The 19,778-nt window shown below is 31.3% G+C and overlaps 1 protein-coding gene across 6 annotated transcripts in view; it reads right to left on the bottom strand.

The window, feature by feature from the left end:
• LOC127070395 (brain tumor protein) overlaps positions 1-19,778 on the bottom strand; it is a 169,789-nt gene that overhangs the window by 125,750 nt on the left and 24,261 nt on the right. For 3 of the 6 annotated variants that reach the window (XM_051008299.1, XM_051008300.1, XM_051008298.1), the window contains exons 1-2: positions 19,081-19,509; positions 16,785-16,946 (exon numbers count right to left, since the gene is read on the bottom strand). The gene's annotated coding sequence lies outside the window, so the exon portion shown is untranslated. Of the gene's footprint in view, positions 1-16,784; positions 16,947-19,080; positions 19,510-19,778 lie in introns of those variants that run through there. The other 3 variants (XM_051008301.1, XM_051008292.1, XM_051008294.1) reach the window with 3 other exon arrangements.

Genomic DNA, 19,778 nt, shown 5'->3' with positions numbered 1-19,778 from the left:
GGTATCACCAGAATGTCTCAAGTGGTCCAGAGAGAGGCAATAGAAAGAATTTCGTTCGAACATAACCGGCCTTTCCTCTCTCTATACATATTTCTCTCTCTCTCTCTGTCTTTTACACACACTCATACACTCACATACTCTTTTTCACCCTTATGATATTAGTTCTCTCTTTATCTTTAACTTTATCTTTATCTTTATCTCTTTCTCTCTCTCTTCCTGTTTTTTTTAAAGGGCTAAGAAATCTCTCATTGACTTAACTTACACAAGAAAATAAATGAATCGTAAGATCTAAACCATATTCTCAAGTTAAGAAAGAAAGATTAGAATTTTAGTAATCTTTTTTTTTTTTTTACATTCAAATACGAAATATACATATATATATATATATATATATATATATATATATATATATATATATATATATGTATACCATTTTAAAATTTGTTCTACGTATCCACTAGTCCTCTTAGGAGAGTTTGGAATTAAAAAAATTGGTTTGATTCGTAATCGAACGAATCTAGCTATCATTCTAATACCTCGTTCGCTGCGAAAGCTTCGACTGTAGAAAATATTTCTTTGTTGAAATTCATTCGATTCGAAATCGAACGAATCTAGCCAACATTTTAATATATATGTGTGTGTGTGTGTGTATTTTTATTCCGACGTATATTTCGAATTTAGAAAACTATTTTGTAAAAATTGAAATTCGTTCTATTCGAATCTATTACAGATATCGTTCTAATATCTTGTTTCCCCGTACGAGAGCATAGAATTTAGAAAATATTTCTACGTTGAAATTCATTCGATTCGAAATCGAACGAAATACTTTCCACCGTTCTAATATTCTTCTTTCTCGATCGAGTGCTTTGAATTTAAAAAATATTTTCATAGAGAGATTTGTCGTTCTAATGTATTCCTTGAAACGCGTGCTTCGAATTTAAAAAATATTTTTGCAGTTAAATTCGTTCGATTAGAAATATCGATATATGTCACCTATCATTCTAATATTTCCTTTCTAACGAGATCTTAGAACGTAGAAAATAATTTTACGTTGAAATTTGCTTCGATTCGAAATTGAACGAACACATACACACACGCACACATTTATTTATTCCATCATCGCTCGAGGCAATAATAATCGAAAGTCTCACTCGAATGAACCTTGAGAGTTCGATAAATTCGTTAAATGGTCTCGAGGGAGTTTCTTAAAGAGTTTTCGCTTAAAACATTTTTATTTTTCCTCTTTGCAACGTAATCCTTTTTTGTTTTCCCACAGAGAAATGCATCAGACGTTGAAAATGAAATAAGAATTAGAAAAATATATTTCTCTCTCTCTCTCTCTCTCTCTCTCTCTCTCTCTCTCTCTCTCTCTCTCTCTCTCTCTCTCTCTTTATTTCCTTTTATTTCCATTTTTTTTCCATGGATTTTTTGTGATATACATATACATATATATATTAATCTCTCTCTCTCTCTCTTTCTCTCTCTCTTTCGAATTCGTGATATACGAAGAGTAACGTTGAGAATATTTGTAAATTCTATTGACGTCACTGTCGTTGAGCAATATGTATCAATATTTGTTCGAATTGAGAGAGAGAGAGAAAGAGAGAGAGAGAGAGGGGAAGGGAACAAGAGAAACAGTGTTAGACGAACGTACAACACGCAAATAGAACATAGAACCATCGTCGAAATGCAATAGAACTTTTCCCATTAAAATAAAAACTCTTCCATCTCCCGAAAAAGTCAACGAACTATACTTTTCGATATTAATGTAAAATAATATGTAATACAAAAAAAAAGGAGAGATAGAGGAAGAGAAAAAATAGAAAGGTGAACAAACGTGCAACATGGAAATAGTGTAACATATGTACAATCACTCTCGAAATTCTATAGAATATTATTCCGAAATAAAAATGCAATGCAAGAAAAAAGAAAAAGAAAAAAAGGAAAAGGGAAAGAAAGAAGAAAATGGAAAGAAAAAATTAACAAATTCACTATATTTCCTAATATTAATATATATATATATATATATATATATATATATATATATGTGTGTGTGTATATATTTATAATTTTAATATATATATATATATATATATACACATATAATTAAAAATTACGCTTGACTTTACGAACAAAGTGAATCCAGGAATCTTGATGGAACAAAGAGAAACACAATTTCTCCTGATCCTCTCTCTGAGTTGTTTGTTTAACTGTAGGAGAGAAAGTACTCGTTTAACTTCCTATCGCTCGTTCAACTATGAAACGAGTTAATAATAAGCGATGTTGTCCTTTAAGAAGCTTTAAAGAACTTATCTACTTCGAAAATTTTACATTAAATTAACGATAACGAGAGAGAGAAAGAGAGAGAAAGAGAGAGAGAGAGAGAGAGAGAGAGAGAGAGAGAAGGAATCATAATTTATTTCATTAAAAAATAATAAAGAAAAGAAACAGAAGGATATAATAATAATAATAATAAAAAAATTAATCACTACAAATTCACTTCTAAAAAATAAATAATTACAAAAGAGAAGGAAAAAAAAATTATAAATACCCCAATACTATGAATTTACGAAAAAAAAAAATGGGAAAGAGAGAGACAGACGGAGAATTATGTATTAATCGAAAGGACGATAAGACGATAATGATAAAAATGTTAAATAAAATATTGTTGCGGCCCTGAAGGAAAGGTTCAACCGACCAACAAGGGGCACCTGCTTCAAGAACAGGAGACGTTACATGCAACGAACCTACCCTACCCTACCCTACCCTAGCCTACTCTACCCTACCCTCTCCTACCCTCTCCTACTCTCTCCTACCCTCTCCTACCCTCTCCACTATTCCTCACAATGTCTTTTCGCTCGTCGGTTACGTTCCGTTTCGTTCCGGGCAAGCGGATACAAAGGACAGTGGTTCTCGTTCGCCAGACGGTCCACGACCAACGACGAAGACCTTCGTCACGCCTATGCGCTTTTCTCTTTATCGGAGTGAGCAAAGTTAAAAAGAAATATATAGATATTTGTGTTTATGTGTATATATGAGAGAGAAAGAGAAAGAGATGGGGAAACATAATTTATATCATAAAAAATTAAGCGAACGTGATACGATTGTATAATACCGTTAATATATCATAAACATATAATAAATTATAAGAAATTGTTTTTAATATTTGAAAGAGTGGGAGAGAGAGTTAAATCGAGTTAGAAAGTCAATGATAAGAGAAAAGATAAAGAGAGAAACATAATCTATTTCACGAAAAACTAAAGTACTCGATCGGAACGACAAAATCGAGTGAAAAAGAAAGTAGATGGCGAAATAAATTAAGATTAGACAAAAATTACTTCGCATCATCTATACGAAACTATTCCTAATTTTCTATATATATATATTAATTATCTTTTTCTCTTTTTTTCAGATCCTTAAACTCGTCGATTATCAAAATTCACCAGGAATAAGAAGATATTTTGATGGTTTATCGAACGATTGCGAAAAATAATATTTTTCTTCTGTATCTAATAAGAAAATCGAAATAATTAATTAAATAAATAAATAAATAAATAAATAAATAATTTTTTATTAAAATTAATTAGTTTACTTTTTCCCTCGACCAGTCCAATTCTTCAAATTTCTCCCTCGACCGCAACTAAAATTTTATATCTTGTATTAAACCCCCTGTGTGTCTGTGTCTGTCTGTGTGTGTGTATGTACACATACGCATGCACGTTTATGTTTTCCCATATATCGACAGATTCGAAATCGAGTCATCGTGGACATGGCGTGTGCCATGACGGGAAACAGCTGACTTGTACTTTTTCGTTGGAGAGAAGAAGAGCAGCTGGCCTCCCAGCTTGGGCCGTGGGCCCAAAAGCCGTCTGCGTTCCTTATACCGGGTGTTCCGTGTTAGTTTTAACGAATTATCCGTTATTATTCGAATCGACGATTTGGAAATTTAGAGAAAAAAAAGATTAAAAAAAAAAATAATAAAAAAAAATTTTTTTTTTTTCAATTTTTAATAATTTTTCAAATTACTCGACGTAAGAAAATTAATGATATAACGTTATGATGGATTAACGATACGCAAAAAGTACAGAAATCGATAAGAATTAATGTAATTATAAATGGAAACTCCACGTACACTCGATTTCATTTGATTTGATTATACATTTTATTTTCAATTTTGATTTTCCATTTTATTTTCTCCACGAACACTTCTTTTTCTTTTCTTTCTCCTTTCTCTTCTCTTTTTTTTTTTCGTTATATATCATTTTTTTTCTTTTTCTTTCTTTCTTTCTTTCTTTCTTTTTGTATTCTTTTCGTTTTTTGTACTCTTTTGTTTTTTTATTTGTTCTCTTCTTTCATTAATCCAGTGCACTTCATACCCAACGTGAAATAACGTTCGGCTAGAATAATATCTGCTCTCGTGCTCTATCAAGCAGCATGCCAGGAGCCCTTAGCCGGTCCACTTAGAGAGCGAGAGAGAGAGAGAGAGAGAGAGAGAGAGAGAGAGAGAGAGAGAGAGAGAGAGAGCCGCCTATTTGTCGCTTTGAACAAAAATCGAACGCTTTCATCGTGCCATCTCCACCCCCATTTAACCCCTTCTATCCCCTTGCCTATCCCTTTGCCCATCCTCTAGAGAATCTATAGAGTGAGATATTTCAATGATTACATTCGGAAAAAAAGAGTAGTAAAAAAAAAAAAAAGAGAGAAAAAGAAAACTTCTTTTTTCCATAAATATACATACATAGACAAATTTTTCGAAACTTTCAAGTTAACTCAAATGAAAAAAAAAGAAAGAAAATTAGAAAAAAAAAATGAAAAAAGAAAAGAGAGGGGAAAAAAATTTTTTTTTGTCCTCTTCCTTTTGTATATAATTTTTACATTTTTTTTGTCGCTCTTCTTCCTTTGTCGGAAATAAAATCGGTATGTCATTAAAACGAGTCATCCGGTATATATCTATTGTTACAATCGAATCGTCGATATTATCCGATATATCGTTCGATACAGTATATCTCTGGAACGCGGGAAACGCGTTCCAACGTTTGAACGGCGAATAATAACCCGGTAAATTGTCCTCCTCTCGATCGATCGATCGATTCTCTCGATGTATAATACGTAGTATCTATCTATTATGTATGTATGTACATATATATATATATGTATGTATGTATGCATGTATGTATGTATTGTTAGCTAGATCCAAACGTATGTCCATCCTCTCTAACAATAGCTCTCCAGCTCTCCAGCTCTCTCTCTCTCTCTCTCTCTTTCTCTTTCTCTTTCTCTCTGTCTGTCTCTCTTTCTCTCCCTCTCTATCTCTAATCGTATCTTTCGAACGTGACCAACACAATCGAAGGCTTCGGCTTCTCTGGCATGATTTTCGTGTTAAATTACATTCGATGATACTAAAGCATCCCCTTTCTATAGTCACCCTCTCCTTTTTTTTCTTTCGAATCATCGGATCATATATATATATAAAAAATATATATATATGTATATGCGTGTAATTGGTTGCTATAACGATTTCTATCGAAATTTGTCGAGTGATTAAAACGGAGATTCATCGATCGATTTAATTTTAAAAAGGAAACTTTTTTTATGAAAACGATTAAGGAATAAAATATAAATAGTAATATTGTTAGACGAACGATCTCATATTTCTAAGAAAGTGAAGAGAAAGGAAAAGAAATAAAAAAAAAAAAAGAAGGAAAGACAGAAAAAAAAGAAAGAAAAAAAAGCGAAGAAAAAAAGAATTTACATCAGAAATTATTTTTCGACCTTCTATTTTATCACTTGCATCCCATCGATTCCAGTTTAACATTAATGAACGATCAATAAACACACACACACACACAAACACGAAATTAATATAGAACGTGTGATGATAGTAGATGATGAATAAATGAAAGTAATAAAAATAGTCGCGTGCATAGAAATGGAAAAAGTAAGTAAGGACTAACAGGAGTAGGACGAAAGGAATGAACTATACATGAGAAAGTGAAAGAGAAAGAGAAAGAGGAAGAAAGGGCGATTGAATGGGGAGTGGGAGAGAGATAGGGAGAACATGTGGTCAATAAAGAGACGTAGAAAGAAAGAGAGATATAGTTAGATGGACGGATAGATAGATAGATAGATAGATAGATAGTTAAATAGATAGAGAGAGAGAGAGAAAGAAATAGACAAAGAGAAACGGTTGAGGTAATTACGAAAGTTTCTCACTTTCGATCGTTACTGTTGGTGACGGTGCGATGGGAAACTACCCCACGTTACGACTCATTTTTCTGCCACTATTTAACAGGGCGATAGAAAGAGAGAAAGAGAGAGAAAGAGAGAGAGAATTCTGACTAAGAATTTATACCACCGGTCCATTACCTACCCTCTCTTATATTACGGATAATGCTTGATAGAAGAGAAGAAGGGAAGAGAAGGAAAGAAAAGGAAAGGAAAGGAAAGGAAAGGAATGGAAAGGAATGGAAAGGGACGAAGGGCTATGATCGTAAAAAGGAAAAAAAAGGAGGAAAAAAAGAAAGGAAGAAAAAAAGACAAACTTCAACGCTCTCGTTGCTCACGTTATTAGGTGGTGCGAAAAGAAGAAAGAAGGTGAATAAGTGTGTGTGTGTGTGTGTGTGTGTGTGTGTGTGTGTGTGTGTGTGTGTGTGTGTGTGTGTGTGAAGTGACGTACGTGTTAGAGAGAAAGAAGAAATATGTGTGAGAGAGAGAGAAAGATAGTGTATAGAATGTGTGTAAGAGAGAATGAAAAAGTGTATATGTCAGAGATAGAGTGAGAAAGAGAGAGAGAGAGAGAGAACATATGGATATGTATGAGAAAGAAAATATGTGTCTCTAATGTAAGTCCTAAGAGACAGAGACAGAGACAGAGACAGAGACAGAGAGAGAGGGGAAGAGAGAGAGAGAGAGAGAGAAAGTAAGAAAAGGAAAGAATACATCTATACATGTATATGTATGAGAGGGTGAGAATGTGTGTGTCTGTATAAGAGAGAAAATGTATATCTAATGTAAGTCTAAAAGGGAGAGAGAGAGAGAGAGAGAGAATATCTTAACGTTTCAACCCTTAGCATGTCAGTGGTGCTCTTTATTAAATCCAGGTACATTGCACGATGTGGACGGACACATAGAGAGACTGATATACATATGTATGTGCATACATTGTATACATTCTCCTTCTCCTTTCGTTCTTTGGATTAAACGATTAAGGATTATGAACTTCTTTTTCTTTTATTTTCTTTTTATTTCTATCGTTAAACGAATTTCATATCGAGATAGTATATCAATGAAGAAGAGAAGAATTGGAAATAGTTGGGTTTTGTCCTTGACCAAGGCAGATAAGTTTCTAAATGCACTTTTGCAAGGTTTCTTTCTTTTTCGAAATTTTGATAAACTAAAATACGATAATTCCCGTGTGTGTATCCAGTCCGTATGTATATTATCTATAAAGTATATGTTTCTGTGCGCGTGCGTGGCGTACGTGTGTATCTATGTTGTATGATTTCTGTCATTATCGTGTAATGTTTAAATTTTTCCTACGATGTAAACATGTTCGTATTTACGTATATTATCTATAGCATATATGCGCTCGCGCGTGCGTTTCTATGTACGTGTGTGCATGTGTACGTCCTGTATGCGTCAAAGTCGTATAATCAAGCACGAATGACGACAGTTAACTTCCGTTACGAACGTAATTTACAATAAATACGAGTCTCCTTGAAATCGTTTAAAGAAGAAACACAAGACAAGATAAATAATATTATATATATAGTAAAGAATATTAATCTTTATATAATAGTTCATTAATCTATGTATAATAGTAATATTTGTTTTTCTATCTTTACTAAACTATAATAATAATCTATGTACAAATGTACATAAAAATCTATTAAAATAATAGTTTATATATATATATATATAAATTATGTATATATAATAACAATTTATATATATATACATATATACACACAGATTACAATTCTTTGCAATAATATTTAATAATATTTTTAATAAAAACGAATTGTTATACTCGACACATACATTTCGTTCATTGTTAAAAATGATTACATATAAATAATCTAATACTGCAAAATATACAAAGAGCAAAAATAATGTCACGATGCATCGAATATTTTTTTCTTTTTGGTTATTTTCTATTTTTTTTTTTTTTTTAATATATACGTTTTTTTATATTTTCGCGAGAGAAATAGACAGAGTCAAAGGTAGACAGATGGACGGACGGACGGACAGACAGACACAGAGCGAAAGAAAAAAATAGAAAAAGGAAAAAATATACTGAAAAAAAATTGCAAACCAGCCACGATCAATCAAAATCGTTAGGATGTCGCGTATCGGGAGCAACAAATATTCCGTGCCTACCTGACCCATCGCACGTGCGAGTATAAATCTCATCGAGTACGAAATTGGAGGGCGAAAATTTGTCGAGGAAAAAAAAAGGAAAAAAAAAGAAATAAAAACAACAACAAAATGGCCGAAAGTAGATACAAGTATTGCTATATAAAACCGAAATTATCGATCTTTTGTAACAACGTTATCGTTCGTACTTAACGATAAAAAACAATGCATTGAATATATCATTTTTTTCTTTATATCAAAATCGAAATCTCCTTTTCTTCCTTCTTTTCATTCTCTCATTGAAAATTCTGACGGTCACAGCTACGAAAAATAAAAAATAAAACAAAGAAAATAAAATAAAATAAAAAATGCAAACGATAAAAAAATGAAAAAAGAAAAAAAACAGGAGACAAATACAATAAAAACACGGTAAGTTAATATTTTATTTTATCATATACAGTTTAAAGAACTGACGTATGAATTTGTATTATTATACTTGGTAAAATGTTTCTGTTTTAAAGCACGCACACACGCACGCAAAATACATATATACGTAGCTAAGTGTATAAAACCGATGTATCGTACGACATACGACTTTTAGGAAATATGATGCAGATTTAAAAATAAGTAAAAATAAAAAGGAAAATAAAAATAGAAATAAAAGTAAAAATAATAATAATAAAAAAAAAGACGGCTCACATTCACGAAGATGAAGCGTTTGTGACGTCAAGGATCGATCGATAGGTTGAAAAATAATATTCGTGTCATCTCTCTCTCTCTCTCTCTTCTCTCATTTTTTCATTTTCTCCATCTTTCTCTCTCTTTTTCTTTTTTTAGTGATTCTTCTCAAACGGAAGTAATAACAATCGATATTAATTACATCTCAATGTCTCAACAAAATTCGGAAAAAAAAAATCTTTATATTATTAGTTAGTTACTTTATCTTTTCTTTTTCGTTTTTTTTCTCTCTGTCTGTCTCTCTCTCTCTCTCTCTCTTTCTCTTTGTGTAATTTTTTTCCTCCTTTTTTTCTTTTAACTTTAAAGTAGTCCTCGTCGTCATCGTCGTCGTTGTCGTCGTTAGCAGATTGAAAAAAATAAAGAGGATATATAAATTGGATCTTTGATCAGAAATCGGAAAATTATAACGATCGATTTTTTTTTTTTATAATTCCTATTCTGCGATTATTTCTTTCTTCTCTTTCTCTCTCTCTCTCTCTCTCTCTCTCTCTCTCTCTCTCTCTCTTTGTATCTCGTTTCTTCTTTTTTATAAACAAAATATCAACGCGAGATTCTTCGTTTGTTACGTTACGATAATAGTATGAAACATCAAAGCTTTCGAAAAAGACACGTTTTCTTCGTGAAAATGAATACAAAAAATATATATATGTATATAATAGGAACTGTAATAAAAAGAAATAATAACAGTAAAAAAGAAAAAAAAGAGAAAGTAAGAGATAAAAAAGAAAGAATGAAATCCTATCTAAAACCATCTCGACGCTCGTTGAACGATCATGACGACGAAAGGATATGAAATCAAACAAGATACGCAACGAGCTATCGATCTTTCTCGAGGTATTTCTCGATGATACAGGAAGGACTTTTCTCCGATAGCAATTTCATATCCTTATGTGTGTGTGTATATATATATATATATATATATATATGTATCCTTTTCGAAGAGAAATTCAATTCGAAGGGAAAGGATTGCAAAAAAGAAAGAAAAAAAAGAAATAAAAATATAGAAAATTTTGCTTCGATTTTGATATAAGAATCGATTATAATATTTGAATATATCGGTTTAAAAAAATGTATCTATTGTTTTTTATTAAAAATTAAATATTATATATATATATATACACACACATGTATAAACATTAGAACGATCATCGTCTCCTTTTTTCTTTTTTTTTCTTTTTTAATTATTATTATGCAGTCATTATTAAAACGCATTTAACATGTACGATTTAATAGAAATTCTTTTTCGTATTCAATACGATTATTATTACAAATGTTCCTATGTAAATATGTATGCGTACATGAATGCATATATATCATATATATATATATATATACATATATTATGCGTTTTCACATTATTATAATTTAAGTATCTCGATTTAATGACGTACACGATGAATGTGAAAAAACTATGCGGAAATTTCTCCATTTAGATCGCATTCCTAAAATTAATTCGATTCGTCAGATCAACGTCAATTTAATATAACAACAACAACAACAATAATAAAAGAACCGTAGAAACCAAAGTACCGAGTTAATACTTCAATTATCATGGGTCATCGGAAATTTATTATCGTAGAATAAAAAGATCAGCTCATTGTTTTTTTCCTTTCTTATTTATTTATTTATTTATTTCTTTTTTAACAAGTCGAGCTCGATTTTAACATTCCTTTTTCCCCCGATTTCTTTTCTTTCTTTTTTTTTTTTTTTACCTTCGTATGTATCTACGTTACCCTTATCTACGTGAGAATCTCTCGAGAAAAATCGTGAAGGGAAAAACGTACCGTGAAAAGACAGAGAGAGAGAGAGAGAGAGAGGCTTCGGAAGGCTCGTTAAATTCTTACGGCGGTTAAACGAGCCCTTTCGTAGGACCATTGAAACGTTCCTACCAATAATAAACTTTACGATCAATACCTTAGGGAGCTTTTCAAATCGAACCCTTAAAAACTTTTCCTACATTATATGATTCATATATTTATGTACGTACATACGTATGTATGAATATATATATATATATATATATATATATATATATATATATGTTTGTGTATTTGCGAACGTGCGTGCATGCATGTATGCAAAAGTCTCTGCAGCAGTAATAAATAAGATCATAAAAATTAACGCGAATCACTACCCCTATATCTATACATTTATTTTTGATGTTTAGTTTAACAACATTCGATAAGATCACGTTAATTGTAAGCGAATGTCTCATTCAAAGATTAGATCGAGTAGCCCGAGTTAATGTCAAACTGAATGAATTATGTGACTGATACAATACAAGATTATATCTAGGATAGTTAAGTCGAATGAAACTCGACGAAATGTTTCAAGCTGCATGTCGAATGACAATCTCGACAAGACCGTGTTACTTGCATGTCGAGTATAGCTCGACATTATTTTTTTTCTCATTTTTTTTTTTTTCTTTCTTTAAACTCGTCGACTAATATTTCTTTGTTTCTTGTGGTCGGACAAAGAAAAAAAAAAGAGAGAGAGAGAGAGAGAGAATGTTCTACGGTTGCGCGAATTTGACATGAGAAACAGCGATATCTTACACACCGAGCACGATAATCATATTATAAGTGCATGTCGAGTGTCATTCGACATTACTTATTATTTTTTATTTCCTTTTTTTTTTTTAACTCGTCGACTAATATTTCTTCGTTTCTTGTGATCGAACAGAGAAAAAAGAAAGAAAGAAAAAATAACACAAAATAAAATAAAAGTTATTCCTCGACGGTCGCACGAATTGCACGTGAGAAACAACAACAACTGTCACATATCGTCTAAGCGATAGAACACAAAAAGGTGAGCGGTGGAAGTGGAGAATAGAGGAGAAAGAAGAGTAGAATTATCATATTAGGCGCATGTAAAGTTACACTCTTGACATCAGCTTTTTTAAACGTTTAGACGAAACAATAGAGATATTTTCATTTTCTTGGGACAATGATGTATCATTCATTGAACGGAGAAGTCGTCGATCTTCGAACGACGAATCGTGTGAAATTTTTCGTGAGAAGCAAAACGTATGAAAAAGAGAAACATAACAGAAAGAGAAACGTAGGCGGAATAAGAGCCGACACAGAGAGAAAGAGAGAGACAGAGAGACAGAGAGAGAAACGAGACAGAAGTAGGAGGGGGAGGGAGAAGAGAGTGGGAAAAGAAAAAAGAAAATAAAGAAAAAAAAAAGAGAGAGAGAGATGACTTGTCTGTGACTCGTGGCAAATTGTCCGCATAGAGAGAAGCTGGCACTGAGAGAAAAAGAGAAAGATGGATAGATAGATAGATAGATAGAGAGAGAGAGAAAGAGAGAGTAGACAATAATAATATATTAAGTCTCTGCTGAATCGCAAGGCCACATAGTGAAAGAGATGAACGACTGGATGACGCGTGGGTGTATTCAAGAAAAGAGACACGCAACGAGAGAGAAAGAGAGAGAGAGAGAGAGGAGACGCTCAACTTTCTTCGATCTCAGACAAACAATGAATACAGAAGGTAAGAGGCTAAGTGTACGTATATGTATTTGTATGCGTTACGTCTAATCTTCATCTCTAACGAAATAATAACTATAATGACAATATTCATTCGTTTGTTATATACCTTATTGTTGATACGAGAGAAAATAAAAATATATATATATATATATATATATATATATATATATATATATATATAATCGATTTTATGTTTACAAAACTTAGTAAATTAAATTCGAATCAGATATAGAAAGGAAGAAACTGGAAATATTTGTTGAATTTTAATGTTGACTTTTGATTTAGTCCTTTTCTTTTTTCTTTCTTTCTTTCTTTTTTTTTTTTATGGGGTCATCACGCGTTTCTTTTAGTTCCTAAAGATTTTGTTGTATTATTATTAACGCATTAAAGTCGAACTAGATGAAAAACTAGATAGGAATAATAAAATAAATTTGGATCACGATTTCACGTTGACTTTTCATTTAATTTTGATAAATTTAAATGGATATCTCGACTGAATAAAATTCAATACACAAAGAAATGAATTTTCACAAAAAATGTGGAAACTAAACGGATACTGAAGATTTATTCGAATTCTATCAATGCCGAGTACTATTGCGTCATCTTCAAAATTAAAACCTAAATAAAAAACTTAAGTCAAATAGAAATGTGAAACAAAATAGTTAAAAAAAGAAAAAAAGTGGATTAGATGGAAACGATTTAGAAAATCAATCTCGATCAAATAAAAAAAAAAAAAAAAAGAAAAAAGAAGTACCATCCACTTTGGATTATAGAAAATAAAAAATAAAAACGCGCTAATATACATTCGTATCACAAAAAAAAAATTAATACTAATAAAAATTATAAAAAGATTAATGAAAAAAAAAATGTAGAAAAATATTTTTCAATTTCTAAAACTCTTGAATAAATCAGTCCGATCCGAGACGACCTTGTAACCGTGTCAAGCAAGGTCGGTCCGAACCGGCTATCGAAAGAACTGTAATAAAGAAGTAGATAAAAAAGTTTCGAGAGTAAGTGAGAGAGATAGAAAGATAGACAAAGAGAGAGAGAGAGAGAGAGAGAGAGAGATATCGAACAAAGTAAGTAATAATATAGCTATGATTGTATCGATATAACTCTCGATCCCATAATTTCTTATAGCGAAAACGGATATAAAACTCGAAGCAAGGTTGCAACGCTCGACTGACGCAATCCGAAAAAATAAACAAAAAGAAAATTGATAGAAACGAAAGTTAAGAAAAAGAAAGATGGATGGATGGATGGATGGATGCATATATAGATAGAAAGAAAAGGAAGAAGAGAGAGAGAGAGAGAGGAGAGAGAGAGAGAGAGAGAGTTACTTTTGTGTTACGTAAAATAAAGCGATCCAAAAGCCGTACGTTTTAATACTTAGAACCATTTCATTATAAACGAGACTCTCAGCTTTCCGCGTTCACGTTACTTTCAATCTAGCCTGTGCAAGAAAGAGAAAGAAAGAGAGAGAGGGGGGGAGGAAGGAGAGAATCTGGCTCGGGAAAATGAAATTAAATTCGAAACCGTACGGGGAAAAAAAAACAGAGAAAAGAAATATATATATATATAAAACTTTATATACAGGGTATACCAGAAGTTTCTAAACGTTCGCAAAACTTTTAAGACGACTTCAAAAATCGATTACTCCTTTCTCTCGAAGCCTTTTTTCGACCCTAATCTCTATTCTTTCCTTATTCAAAAAAAAAAAAAAAAAAAAAAAAAAAATAATAAAAAATAAAAAATAAAAAAAATCAATCTTGTAGTTTGACGATTTGAGAAGAAAAAAAAAAAAATTAAAATGCCTTAAAAATCGCAACAAATTTCACACACGCGCATACGTAGAGTAAAGAAAAGACAGAGATACGAAATGGTCGGTCAGGAAGAAATAAAGACACAGAAGAAAAAAAAAGAGAAAGGAAAAAATGAAAAAATGAAAAAAAAAGGAAAAAATGAAAAAAAAGGAAAAAGAAAAGAAAAAAGAAAACGGAAACCGAGGGTACAAAACGAAGCATGTACGTTCGTCGTCGTTGGAAATGCACCCTCTTTCTATCGCGTGCTCCAACAACGTTTTACCGGGATGATCGTCGTAATGGGTCTGTCAGTTTCCAGTTACGTCGTTGGACGATGAGAATCTCTGTCCGGTAGAGGAAGAAAGATGGAAGATATACGGAACGCATTCGACGATATAGGATGGACGATATTTCCCGCTGGAATTCCTCTCCACGACGACTACCACCAACCACCAACCACCATCACTACCATCGCCATCGCCATCGCCATTGCTATCGCCATCGCCATCGCCAACCATCACCAACCAACTCCCACTAACACGGATGAACTTCAATTTTCTTTTCTTTCCGAAAGCTTCGGTTCCAATCAACCGATATGATTCGATTTTATGTATTGAACGAGTTTTAAATAGATAAAATACGTGAGAATTATTTCTCCGATCTCCTTTTTATTTTTATTTATTTATTTTGTTGTTTTTAATTTCGAGAAGAGAGAGAAGAGAGAGAGAGAGAGAGAGAGAGAGAGAAAATAAATAATGAGAGATCAGAAAATTCGAAATAATATAATAATACTATTAATACTAATAATAATAATAATGATAATTATGGTAATAATGATAAGAATAAATAAATAGAATAAAATAGTAGATGCTAACAAAGGGGATAATAAATATGCAAATTAATTAATCGAACTCGTTCAATGGGTTCAACAGATTATTGAATTAGATTTTCGAATTAGATTTTGTTTTTTATTCTTCTTTTTGTCTTCTGGATCGTCGCTGAAATTTTTTTTTATATTTGAAATAAATATTCTTAATAATTAGACTGAACGATAAGATTAAACGACAAAACTTTTCATAATTTTTCATAATCGTTGAATAGTTAATAAATAATCTCTAATTTCTCTTTTTTTCTTTGTTTCCTAAAATCAATCCAACGAAATTATTATATTAAAAAAATATCTTCGAGATATGCTATTAGCAAATTAATAATAAAATTATATTAACGTGTTATTACGTTGTGTTAACATATATAAAATCGTATGTACGTGTATAAACATTCTTTATCTCATTCTCTCTTATTATCACGTATACATATTATTATAACGTGAGAGATAAACGATCTTCCAATAAATTATTATTTCTAATTGTTTAATCAATAAAATATAATAAATTAATTATTAACAATTTATATCTATATATCCACAAATTTTGTACGTTATCAAATGAATTAATAATAAAATTGTATAAACGTTGTATCATACATTTTTTCGTGTGTGTATATATGTCTCTCTCTCTCTCTCTCTTTCTTTTTTCATCATCACGTATATTTTATCGAGAGAAAACGAGAAAAAGAGAGAGAGAAAGAGAGAGAGAGAGAGAGAGAGAGAGAGAGAGAGAGAGAGAGAGAGACATACCGTTCGCCATTTTTCCAAATTCCAAGATGGCGAAATGGTGGGGGTAAGCACGTGGTACGAAATAAAAGCGATGGCAGGAAAAGTGACGATATTCGAGACAGAAAGAGAGAGAGAGAGAGAGAAAGAAATGTTTTTGCCCCTCCTATATACATATATGTTTGTGTATATATATATATACTTACGTACGTAAGAACGTACGTATATATGTATATACATATGCAAGTTGAGAGCAGGCGAAAAACGTTTATCGTCTCGATCCGTCACCTCCTCCGCACATGCTGAAGAAATTAACATTTTTTCCCTCGTCAGCCTTTAAAAAGAAGTAGACAAGTAAGCCGAGCACTGGCCAGCTTCTTCTACAAGATTTTTCTCACGAAAAATCAATGAAAATTCTCTATCGATATATATGTATATCGTCGTCATATACATATATGCATAAAGAAAAAAGAAAAAAGAAAAAAAGAAAGAAAGAAAGAAAGAAAGAAAGAAAGAAAGAAAGAAAAGAAGAAAAAAGACGATGCTTATTCTATTTTTTTTTTATAATAAGAATGTACATACGTATTTATCTGTATGTACAATATATATGTAAATGTAATATATATTTAAATTCTCGTCAATAAACGCATTAAAGAAATATATATATAATAGATTGCATGTATTAAAATATATCGGACGTGTATATATATATATGTTACTCGTATACGTGTAATATTATCGCATATATAATTATATTATTATATTAAATAACTACGTACTCACCACAGTGTAATATTGAAGGAAGAAAAACGTGAAGACACACACAGATAAGACGTTCGTAAATGGTGCCTGTAGAAACACCCACGCAAACACACAACAAGTACACCAACTAACGACGTTTAGTAATTATCGATATTGTTGAAACTCACGTATATATGCGTGTATCTGAAAAAGAAGAAGACAAAAAGGGATTATTAAAAAAAAAAAAGAACGAAAGAAAGAAAAATAGAAAACATTGAAAAAAGAGAAAAGGGAAAGAAAAAAAAAGAAAATTATATATATATATATATATATATATATATATATAAAAGAGAGAATCTTTAAGATAAGAATCTAATAATATCTCTAAACGATTTTTGAAAAACCTACGGACTCATTTTCAAGATTAATTAAGATTATAGTTATACTCGTAATTTTACAATCTGAGAAAGAAAAAAAAATCTCGAAAAGGAGTAATTGATTTTTAAGAAGACTTAAGAATTTTTGAATCGCCTAGAAACTTTTGGTCCACCCTTTATATATATATATATATATATATATATCACTCTATATTCCTCTCTCTCTCTCTCTCTCTCTCTCTCTCTCTCTCTCTCTCTCTCTCTCTCTCTCTCTCTTTTCTTTTCTAGAATCGTCGTCAACGTATTATTTAAACTGGTTTTCGGTTTGTGAGAAAACACGCGGGTCCCGCATAAAACGTTATTTTCAAATCCTTAGGAGTAGCACAACGGGAGCCTTTATATACCCGTATATACATATGTATATATGTATATTAGTATTAAAAAGAAAAGAAAATAAATAATAAAATATCTCGATCTTTGTCTTCACCTATTTATTAACGCAAAATGATCTATAACTGCACGTACGTGGGTTCGTGTATGTTTGTGTATATATATATATATATATATATATATATATGCGACAGATGATGAAATAAAAAACAAACAAAAAAATTATATCAATAAATATAAATAAATAATATATATATATACTGTTATACATATTATTATTATTATTACATATAACGAGAATATATTTCAGAAAGATATTTTTTTAAACATCGACAACGCAGAATAGCTCGTCTAACTCGCGTAGTTATAAAATCTAAGCGTGTAAAATAATAGGATAATATCTCTCAAACATTAATTATCTATTTCCTATTAGATGATATATATATATATATGTATATGCATGCATACATACGTACATACGTACATAAATATAACTATGAGAATATACAAAGGCATTGTACCCATACGTAGATAAGAAAGAACGTTTGAAATTTTCTTTGACGAAAACGTAATAGATATATAAATTGTTTATTTTTACTTTGAATCATCAAAGGATATTCACCGATAGATCCTTAAGAAACCGAACGTTAAGGTTATAATAATAAACAACTTCGTTTATCTCTTCTATCGTATTATATTATTATTATTATTAATATTATTATTAACATTACTATCATTATTAACATTACTAACTATAATATTGTTAATATTATTACAATTATTATTATTATTATTATTGCTATCGTTGTTGTTATTGTTGTTTAGTGTTCGTAATTTACTTTCATAAATCAATGTTATTTTCTCAAAGAAAAATGTACATCCGACTTTACTCTCTTACTACTAACGAGTAAACAAAAATAACGTTGGACTTCGAAAAACTACTTACATATATATATATATATATATATATATATATATATATATATATCATATATACGTACATATGTATTAACTCTCGCGAATTTTTTTTCGTCATCCCTGAAGTTGGCTGGTAGACGGGCAAGAGAAAAAAAAGAAACAAAACAAAAAATAAAAAAAAATATCGAATGAGAAAAGAAACTAACGAAAATATTGTTTACCCACCAATCGACTAATGCTAGTTATAAGAAAACATGATCACGTGACTAATATATATTCGTTTCTATCGATTAATTATCTTAATATATATATACATACATACACACACACACATATATATACACACATATATACAACTAGAAATTTATATTCGAAAAGCCTACGTTCAATCGTTCGATTAACGTTACGAAGAATTTTCGAGGTTAGGTTTTAGCCGGTAGGCTACGAAGTAACACGTGCATACCTACATGTACATACGTATATATATATATGCATATACTACATATAAGACACATTATATACATCCACATACACACACGATACCACATACATACCTACCTACATACATACATACATACATACGTACATACATACATATATGTGCCTAACAAAATTTTCAAATCTCGTATACGAAAATACATTTCTATACTTACGAAAAAGAAATCGATTTCAGGACAGAGGATAACGCACTTAGAAACTTCTTTCTCTCTCTCTCGTTCTCGCTTGCTTGCTTGCTTGCTTGCTTTCTCTCTCTCTCTCTCTCTCTCTCTCTCTCTCTCTCTCACTCTCTATCTCTATCTCTATCTCTATTTCTCTTTATCTCTCTCTTTCTCACTGTATATGTCGGCACTTTGATCGACGGAAATAACAGAGAAGGTTCGGTCAACAACTTCGCGGATTCGTTGAGTGCGCGCGGCACGACGGATGCTCTCGCATACACATACACGCACGTTCTAATTCGTCGCCGTGGTCGTCGTCGTCTTCGTCCTCGTAGCTACTGCCGCCACCGTCGACACCGATCGGCTTCGACAATATTCGCCAATGTTCGGTAAACTTCGACTCAGGACCGTGACGTCGTTGGTTAACACCCCCAGGTATGTATATACCGATGTTCCGACTAACACGTAACATCTTTTTCTTATCTCTTTTTTTTCTTTTCCTTTTTTTTCCTCGCGAGACATTAAAAACACATTGAAGAAAAAGGAAAAGGAGAGAAAGAAGAGATAAATAAATGAATTGATTTATTCGCAGATAAAGTTCGTCGACAAAGTCTTCTTATATCGATGATTATCGAATTGATCTTGTCTATTCGTTCTTGTTTATTATTATTATGATTATTATTATTATTATT

This window comes from Vespula vulgaris, chromosome 18, assembly GCF_905475345.1.
Source record: "Vespula vulgaris chromosome 18, iyVesVulg1.1, whole genome shotgun sequence".
Classification (NCBI taxonomy): Eukaryota; Metazoa; Arthropoda; class Insecta; order Hymenoptera; family Vespidae; genus Vespula; species Vespula vulgaris.
Note: the sequence above shows the minus strand (reverse complement) of the source record. Positions and strands in the feature narration are given on the sequence as shown.